At 43.3% G+C, this 9,193-nt stretch overlaps 1 non-coding gene across 1 annotated transcript; it reads left to right on the forward strand.

The window, feature by feature from the left end:
- Positions 1-5,639: 5,639 nt before the first annotated feature.
- trnav-cac (transfer RNA valine (anticodon CAC)) lies at positions 5,640-5,712 on the forward strand. Its single transcript has one exon. It is a non-coding gene; the product is annotated as a tRNA-Val (tRNA).
- The last annotated feature ends 3,481 nt before the right edge of the window (positions 5,713-9,193 follow it).

The following is a 9,193-nucleotide window of genomic DNA, read 5'->3' on the forward strand; positions in this document are numbered from 1 at the left end:
CCGAGGCTGGGAGTTCTCCTGGTCAAAGGCGGGGAGGAAGGGCATATTTGTCTCCGGTTATTAGATTATTAAGGTACAACAGCAGCATTAACCCGCACTGCCGATTGTCTCAGTGGAAGCGTGCTGCAGCCTTAAGCGAGAGGTCGATGTATTGCAAGCATTCAGTGCAATTTTCCTTTACAATGCACTGTTTGGTTATTTTGATAGGTAAGAACTGTTTTTTCATCACATCATCCTCTTGCTCCCAGCAAACACTCCAGTACAGCGTACATCAGTTTAATTCCAACACAGCCACATGTCATATTCTCACTCCCTCTGAGATGATTGGAATTGCCAATGTCATTCTCTGAGATGGAGCAACGTAGCATTGAGATGGTAGTGTAGTGAACAAAGAAGAATAAAGAACACAGAACATTTATGGCCCAGGAACAGGCCTTTTGGACCTCCCAGCCTGGGATGAACAAAATCAACTGTCTAAACCAATCACCCAATTCCTAAGCACCTGTTTCCATCTGCTCCCCACTTACTCACGCATCTATTAAGGCGCACCTTGAATGAAACGACCGTGCCTGCCTGTACTACCTCTGCTGGAAACGTGTTCCAGCACCTACCACCCTCTGTGCTAAATACTTTCTACATCTATCTTCCTTAAATGTTTCACCTCTCAATTTGAATGTGAGACCTCTCATTATTGAATCCCTTACCTGGGGAAAAAGCATCTCTATACACCCGGTCTTTACCCTGCAAGATGTTGTAGACCTCAATCAGGACCCCTCAATCTCTTTTTATTCACTGAAAACAATCATAAACTTCTTAACCTCTCTTCACAGCAAACATCTTCCATACCAGCAACATCCTCGTAAACCTTCTCTACACCCTTTCGTAAACGTCCACATCAACTGCGTAACTTGACGACCAGAACTGTGCAGTGTTCCTAAACGCGGCCGAACCAAAATCTTCTACAATTTTTGCATGACCTGCCAGCTCTTACATTCAAAGCCCGGTCCTCTGACGACAAGCATGCCATTTGCTTTCTTGATCGCTCTGTCGACCTGTGCCACCATCGTCATGGTACAAAGGACCTGAACTCCCAGATCTCTCCGCTCATCAAATTTCTCCAAGGCTGTTCCGTTTACTGTGTCGTTGGTTCAAGAATTAGGCTTCCCAAAATGCATCACTTCACATTTGCCTCGATTGAACTCCGTCTGCCACTTCTCCGCTCTACTCTCCCGTCTATCTATATTATTCTCTATTCTTTGACGACCCCTATGCTTTCTTCTACTCACCAATCTTCGTGTCAAATGCAAATGTAGTGGCGATATATTGGGCTAACAACACTTGGAGACTGGAACATGGCAGCTGCTGGTATTTAAATCGATGAATAAAATTTGGAATAATAACCTCGATCATAGGAACAGAGGCAAAAGGTTTTAATTAGCTGAAAGCCCATTCATTCGTGTCCCTTGGAAAGGGGAATTTGCCATCCTTAATGAGACCTGCCAACATATGACTCCAGACTCACAACAGTGCTTTTCAACGATAGAATCCCTCTGACTCAATTCATGGTGAATTAAGAATGCACAACAAATAATGTTCAGACCATGATGGCCACACTCCGTGGGAGAATAAAGATGAAGAAAAAAAATACACAGATGACGGGGAAAATTGGGAGTCATCTCTGCGTGGACTCAAATTCAACTGATTATCCAATCTAAAAAGACACATGGATACACACACCGCCAAGATGTCAGGTCCATAGGGGGACTTCGGGAAAGGATTCAATTACCCGCTGAAGTGTAAACCTACGTGCCCAGGCACAATGTGGACAGGTCATTCACCACTTCCATGTGTGAGAAGAGATCACTCAGGAGGCCAACTGATAGAGTCACCAGCATGTTGACAAATGACATCAGGGGTCCGATTGTGCTGTAATTGCAGGTGTTCATCACATCCAGCAATGAAGCATGTTTGGACGCTTGTTTCCAGTGGAGTTCCACTGTTTCGTGACAGAGATCAACGATTCAGACTTAGTTGTAGGAGTCATGATTTAGAAATTTGCAGTGGATGCAACAATTGGTCGTGCATTTGACTATGATGAATAATGTCAGGGCCTGCAGAGATGTATCAATCAGGTGGAAAATAAAACCGGCGAATGGAATTGAATCCAGACCAATAAGTGGTAACGAATTTGGGGAGTTGAAACAATAACAGTGAGGATTCTGAGTGGAGAACAGAACAAACAGGAACAAAGGGATCTTGGAGTGGATATTCACAGATCACTGAAGATTTTTGGACAGGGAGTTCAGATGGTCGAGAGTATTTTTGGATATTTTCTGTTGTTGACCCTCGGTTGTGGGTGATATTCGATCTTTAGCAACCGCCAGTTTAGGAAACAACTAATAGAATGAGCACAAGTCTGGTCAATGCAATAATTAACATTTTAAAATTTGTAAGACAAAGGATGGAGGGCTGAAGTATACCACTTTGACGATCAAGACAGCTTCATCACTCAATGGATTTACCACTGATACATCTTCAAGTCATGCCGGTATGTGCCTTGGCGGGTAACTTGCAAATGGTCGCGCTTCAGTGCATCTTCAACCTTGTCCTTATGGTCAGCACAGTTTTTGAGCTTTGAATGTTCTGTCAAGACAGCCTGGATGACTTACTTCATACATCTTGGAGGTGGTGCACTCTACTGCAATCGTGCCTTAGCAGTGAGGGTAATAAACATTCAGGTGTTGAACGTGGTACAGTTAAGTGACTGCATTGTCGTGGACGAGGTCCAGTTCCTTCAGTGGTATTGAAGCTTCACACATCCAGGCAAATGAAGCGAGTTCTGTTACACATCTAATTTGTGCCTAACAAATGATGCAGACTTCACGGAGACATGAGTTGTGTTAATTATCAACCAGAGTCGACTGACGGACATTTTTTTGTAGTCAACTTCTTTATTTGGGCGGTCAGGTAACATTTCTCCTAAATATTAGCTCCGAGGGCGATTACACGGAGGACTTCAGTTACAACGAAGTCATTGAATGTCAATAGAATATGATTAGATTCTCATTTGTTAAAGTTATCATTACTGTATTTGGTCCATGTGTGGACTAATCCGATTCCAATCGCTATCTGATTTCAAGTTCCAGTTCCCGTGCTGTAAGGGACAGCAGAGATTTACGAGGATGTTGTCAACTTTGGATAAAATGGAGCTTCTTGGAATGATTGGTCAGGCTTGGATTATTCTCCTTGAAACAAAGCCGTGGGATCTTGACAGGGTAGATATAGGCAGGTGGTTTGGCCTATGCTCTGATGAGAGCACCACAGGACATAATCTCAGAATGAGATATCGCCCATTTAATTCAGAAATGAAGAGTAATTTCCATGCTCAAAGAATCTGTGGGGTTTTTTTGGCAACCGAAGTAGAGGCGAAGTTGTTGGGTATTTTCAAACTGTGTCAGGTATTTAATCAGAAAGATGATGAAGTTTGTCGAGGTAAGTGAGCAGAATGGAGTTGAAGATTATCAGATCAACCATGAGTTCGTTGTATGGTGGGGCAGACTCGGTGGGCTGAATGGCATGCATTCATTTTGTTTAACATTTGATCTAACGCTAAATTTTATTCATAAATTGAGAATTGTGAGTAGATGGGATGAAGTGATAGAAAAGGTTTATCAAACAGATCAGGAACGAAGCTCATAAGCTTATGAAGAAGAAATGTGCTGTGACCTGGGGGTATCAAATGACACTCTGCACAGCACAGGTAGCTGTTTACAGAAGCTGTGATTGCTGAAGAAAATTGGCTGACCTTGTACAGTTAGCAAGTCACTCATCACGCTGCATGTGGAAGAAAGAAAGGTTAGTTTCATTGGAGCAGTTTGCTGCGGTTCCAATTCCGAGTGACTGTTTGAAATACTGATCAAATCATTGTGTGGACTGTTAGGTTAAAATAATCATGAGCAATCCCATTGCATACACTTGTGCTCCAGATCACTTGTTAGTTATTTCTCTTTCTGTCGATGTAAATTCATAGAAAGACAAGATGGAAAGAGGTGCATAAAGAAAAAAATGTGTTCCCTCTAATTACACCAACTTAATTTACAACCGAATAGAACATCTGCTCTCATTTTTTATTTCAACTTTTATGTGGTGTTGATTATTCGTGAGTCTCCCGTACAGTGAAGCACAAGAACAAAATTCTCGATCCAGTGTATGGTGTGAGATGCAATGTAAAAATGCAGCAGTGGTTTGTGGAATTAGTAACCAAAATGTGACTCGAACCCATGAATGCGGAGCACGGTGGTATAATAATCCATCACCGTAATCTCTCGGTCTCCTCAGCACGTTTTGGAAATGGGTGACATGTGACCTCATCAAGGTAACATGTGGTGAAAGTCGTGGTTGAGAAATGTCTTGAGCTAAATTGAATCCAAACCGTTGTGTTTCTGCTTTCACCAGAATTACAATAACAGCAAAATCCAAGAAGTAGCCATGCTCAGAATGAAACTGAACAATAATTCCCCGTCATATTCACATCCACATTTTGTCTTCACTCATAATTTCTTCAGTGACGTTCTCTCTCACATGAAGAAGTAGCTATGGCGAGTGATATAAATGTGATGTTGTGGTTCAATAGCCGTTCTCATATGGCTTAACTGAATTACGTTAAACCACAAGAAAAGCTTTTTTGTTCGCTTCATTTTATTAAGTGAACTGAAAGTCACACAGTTCATTGTAATAATCGGAAGTGCATTAGATTTATCTCATTGGAACGATTAATGATATATGCAAATTTGTTCCGAATTTATTTCAGCTGAAAGAAAATACTGCCATTTATGCTGATCAACTCCAACAGTTTGTTAAAATGCTGTTTCGATCCCCGCTATATTGATGTTCAAAACACAACTGCGGTGTGGGAATGTGCTGAATATTTAAAGTGTCTGTCCTGTCATGGTCATGTTCTCCTCCCGCGCAGAAAATCGCAAGCAGCTCGAATGTTGCTTTGTTTTCCAGGCAAGTTGAGTTTTTACTGGAACGGAATGGAGACTTTTATTTCATCGCTGTTGTGAAACAAAGTCCTGCGGTGACTCGATTCCTCGTTGTTTGGTTTTCTGGCCAATGGGAAAATCTTTCCAATGCATATGTTATTGAATTTCTCCCATTTCCTCATTTCCTCATCCGATTACCATTGCAATTTTCTGAGCGCAATAGCCTCCTCCGCTCCCTCTGGTAGCTCATTCCATGCACCCACAACCTTGTGAGTGGGAAATGTGCCTCGGGGTCCTTTGTCAATTTCACACCACTCACCTTAAACCTATGCTTTCGAGTTTCCAACTCACCCTAGCTTGGGTAAAACACGTTAATGCTCATTTCACAACCCTTCCATAAAATCATGTCGCAGACGTTATGCTGCCGGGAAGGTTGTCCCAGCCTATTCCACTTCACTCTACAGTCCAAACATTGACGACATCCTTGTCTATATTTTGTCACCAATTTCACATCCCTCTTTTTTTTTTAACTTTTTCAAGATGTCAATTACCCTGGATAACAACGAGCTATTTGAAAAAGAAAGGTGAAACGTAGAATGGCTTCAACTTTCAGTGCTGGATGCCACAGAGCCGCAGCACAGCCGGCTGAGGCTTGTTTCTGTAGTGTAGTGGTCATCACGTTCGCCTCACACGCGAAAGGTCCGCAGTTCGAAACTGGGCAAAAACTGCTTTGTTCTTCAATTGCAGCCTTTTACACGGACAAGAACGGAGCTTTCTTGCTTGCTCTCCCATCTGCAAACCAGCCTTCGAAAATGCTCGAACAAATCTGCTCTCTTTGTGAAATGTGATGCAATTCCATTTAATTAGTGAGCAAAGCATTGTAAAGGTTTTCTCCAACCTGGTTCTGATCATAAGTCATTCTGTTTGAGAGTGTAGTTACCGCGTTCTGATCCCTTCCACGAAAAACTGTCCCGTATTTGCATTCCTTGCGCAGGCGGACCGGTTCAAAGACAGGGAAGAAGCTGATGCGCTGGTGTCACAGTGCACCACTGATTCCTGAACTAGTCTGTCTGTCAAATGTACACCAAAGTCGTCTCTGCAAGGCCTCATTTGGAAGCTCTCTGTCGTTATTCAACGTGCGAGAATTGGCAGCAGAGGTGCTGAACCATGGCTTGGATCAGTTCGCACGTTAGTGACTCATTCAATCAGCAACAGCAATGAAAGAAATTGCACTCTCAGAGGAACCCCTGGACTTGTGATTTCATAGCGTCGCTAGTATTAAGGTGAGCCCCGAGATCTAAGCCATGTTGGAACTGAAACGGAGGAATTGACAGAGAGGCTGCAGAATAACATCGCAACCTTTTGGTTTTCTTTAAATCACTGACGAGCAGGAAACTGTAAACGGGAGGGCGAGTGGGAAAGTGAGGCAGTTGCAGCTCTGATGAAACTCCTTCATTGTAAGTCACTCAGCAACAAGAGACGTGAAGGTGACTCAGGCGTGAGAGCTCTTCACATCGAGAACAAAAAGCAATCAAGTGCAGTTAGCACCTCTCCCGGAGTGGGGGTGGGGTGAGATAATTACCTTTTGATTTCAGTTACTATGTTCACAAACTGCCTTTTAAATTGAGGTGAACAGAAACTGCATTTCTAATAAGCACCATGGAATTTAGCAAGATTTATTGAGTCGCTTCTCGTCGATTCCCACACAGGTTTCCAACTCAGTCGGTATCGATGTGGCTCATGTCCAGGTGTGAATATCCCTGCAGCCAATTGCATAGTTAAGGTAAAAGGCAAGGAAAGTGGCATCCCGAACTGGCCCCGAGGTCAGAGCATCCTCACAATGTGATCTGTCGTTCTCGAATTGTAATGCTACCTCCTGTATAAGGTGGAGAACATTCTTTGGGACTCTTATCCTGCAAAACAGACACAGTGACTGAAAATATAGTGCACGGTATGATGTGGAACACGGCCTGCTCAGCTTTGTGTATTTTCCCTGTAGTCCGGTGTGTTTCGTGTTCCGTGTAAACGTGACAGTTGTCCTGTTTCGAGCAATGAGTGAAATCATTCAGCAAAACAAGATTCGAAATTGAAGTAATGTCAAGCATGGTGATTTGAACAAATCATAACCGAACATATATTCTCACGCAGTCAAAGATACATTTCTGGCTGAAAAGAGTCTGAGAAGATAGACTCAGCTTACCATTGATTTTTGTCCGGATTGATGGGCTTTCGTTATCTGCTGCGAAATAGACATTGTAGCAGGGCACATCCCAGCAGCTGTGCCAGTCGGAGAGGGACCATGGAACCCTTTTCATGTGACTTTGCATGTGTGGTTATGCAGGAGCACAATTCGAAATGCAAGACAATGGGCACCCAGGCTGTCTGGTAGTGTGGCCGAACGGTCTAAGGCGCTGGATTGCAGGTCCTAGCTCTGGAAGGGGCGTGAGTTCGAGTCCTACCACTGCCATTTCAGCTGATCAACTCCACCACCGCAGCACTGTTAAAATGCTGCTTTGATCCCTGCTGCATTGGTGATTCAGGGGCATTAACTGTGGAAACGTGCTGAGTATTGTCGAGACTCTCTGCTGTCATGATGTTGCTCGCCTCCCCAGCCGAAACAAGCAACTCAGCTATTAGTTTACGTTCCAGGCAAGTTGAGTTTTTACTGGAACCGAATGGAGACTGTTATTTCATCGCTGTTGTGAAACAAAGTCCTGCGGTGAGTCGATTCATCATTATTTGTCTTTCTGGCGAATGGGAAAATCTTTCCAATGCATATGTTATTGAATTTCTCCCATTTCCTACACTTCCGTCCTGGAGACACCGGAAGGGAAAGGTAATCTAATCGAGACTGTGATTGGTGAAATTCACTTTTTTATGGCACATACTTATTATATTCTTTCTTTCTCTCTTTTCAGCATTGTCTGGGAAGTGGTGGTGCACTAAGGCTGCAGTATGTTTGAAAGAGTAGTTTGGAATTGCCCTGTTGTTAGTTGTGAGATTACTTTATGCCTCATGCCCTCGGACTATCTCACATTTAGCATTCATGCTTCGCTGTGTCTAAACATGCATTAGGTATGCCAGTTTTGTTTGTGTTCTGTGTTAAATGCTTTCTGTTTGCGATTCGCTCAATACATTACGAGTTAACAGGGGTTCTGAGGTAACTTGCAGCAGCAAAAATCCTCAACTGAGGATCTGGGAAAGTATCACAAAGCATGGTCAGTCGGAGCAAAAGTAAGGGAGTCGTTCGTTTCTGCAGTGTTTCACAATACTACCTTTCCCGTGAGCAGTCGAACAGATTAAATGATTGTGCTACAGACTGCGACGGCAAGCTCCGCTGAAAAGTAATCCTTTAAAACCGGTGTAAGCAACGCAAGGTTATTGGGGTACACCGCGTGGAAACAGAGACTTCGGTGTATCTCATCCACGCTCACCACATCACCAAAATGAAACAAGTCCCGTTCCACAGCATTTGGCCTCAATCCCTCTAAACCCATACTATCCAGAAACTCATCCGATTACCATTGCAATTTTCTGAGTGCAATAGCCTCCTCCACTCCCTCTGGTAGCTCATTCCATACACGCATAACCTTGTGTGTGGGAAATGTGCCTAGGGGTCCTTTGTCAATTTCAGACCACTCACCTTAAACCTATGCTCTCGAGTTTCCAACTCACCCCAGCTTGGGTAAAACACGTAATTACTCAGTTTACAACCCTTCCATAAAATCGTGTCGCAGCCGTTATGCTGCCAGGAAAGTTGTCCCAGCCTATTCCACCTCACTCTACAGTCCAAACATTGACGACATCCTTGTCTATATTTTGTCACTAATTTCACGTCTTTTTTTTAACTTTTTCAAGATGTCAATTACCCTGGATAACAACGAGCTATTGGAAAAAGAAAGGTGAAACGTAGAATGGCTTCAACTTTCGGTGCTGGATGCCACAGAGCCGCAACGCGCTCGGCTGAAGCTCGTTTCTGTAGTGTAGTGGTCATCACATTCGCCTCACTCGCGAAAAGCCCCCAGTTCGAAACTGGACAGAAACTGGCTTGTTCTTCATTTGTAGCCTTTTACACGAACAAGAACGGAGCTTTCTTGCTTGCTTTCCCATCTGCAAACCTGCCTTCGAAATCGCTCGAACAAATCTGCTCTCTTTGTGATTCAATTCCATGAAATTAGCTTGCAAAGCATTGTAATGTTTTTATCCAA

Source organism: Hemiscyllium ocellatum, unplaced genomic scaffold (assembly GCF_020745735.1).
Source record: "Hemiscyllium ocellatum isolate sHemOce1 unplaced genomic scaffold, sHemOce1.pat.X.cur. scaffold_427_pat_ctg1, whole genome shotgun sequence".
Taxonomy (NCBI): Eukaryota; Metazoa; Chordata; class Chondrichthyes; order Orectolobiformes; family Hemiscylliidae; genus Hemiscyllium; species Hemiscyllium ocellatum.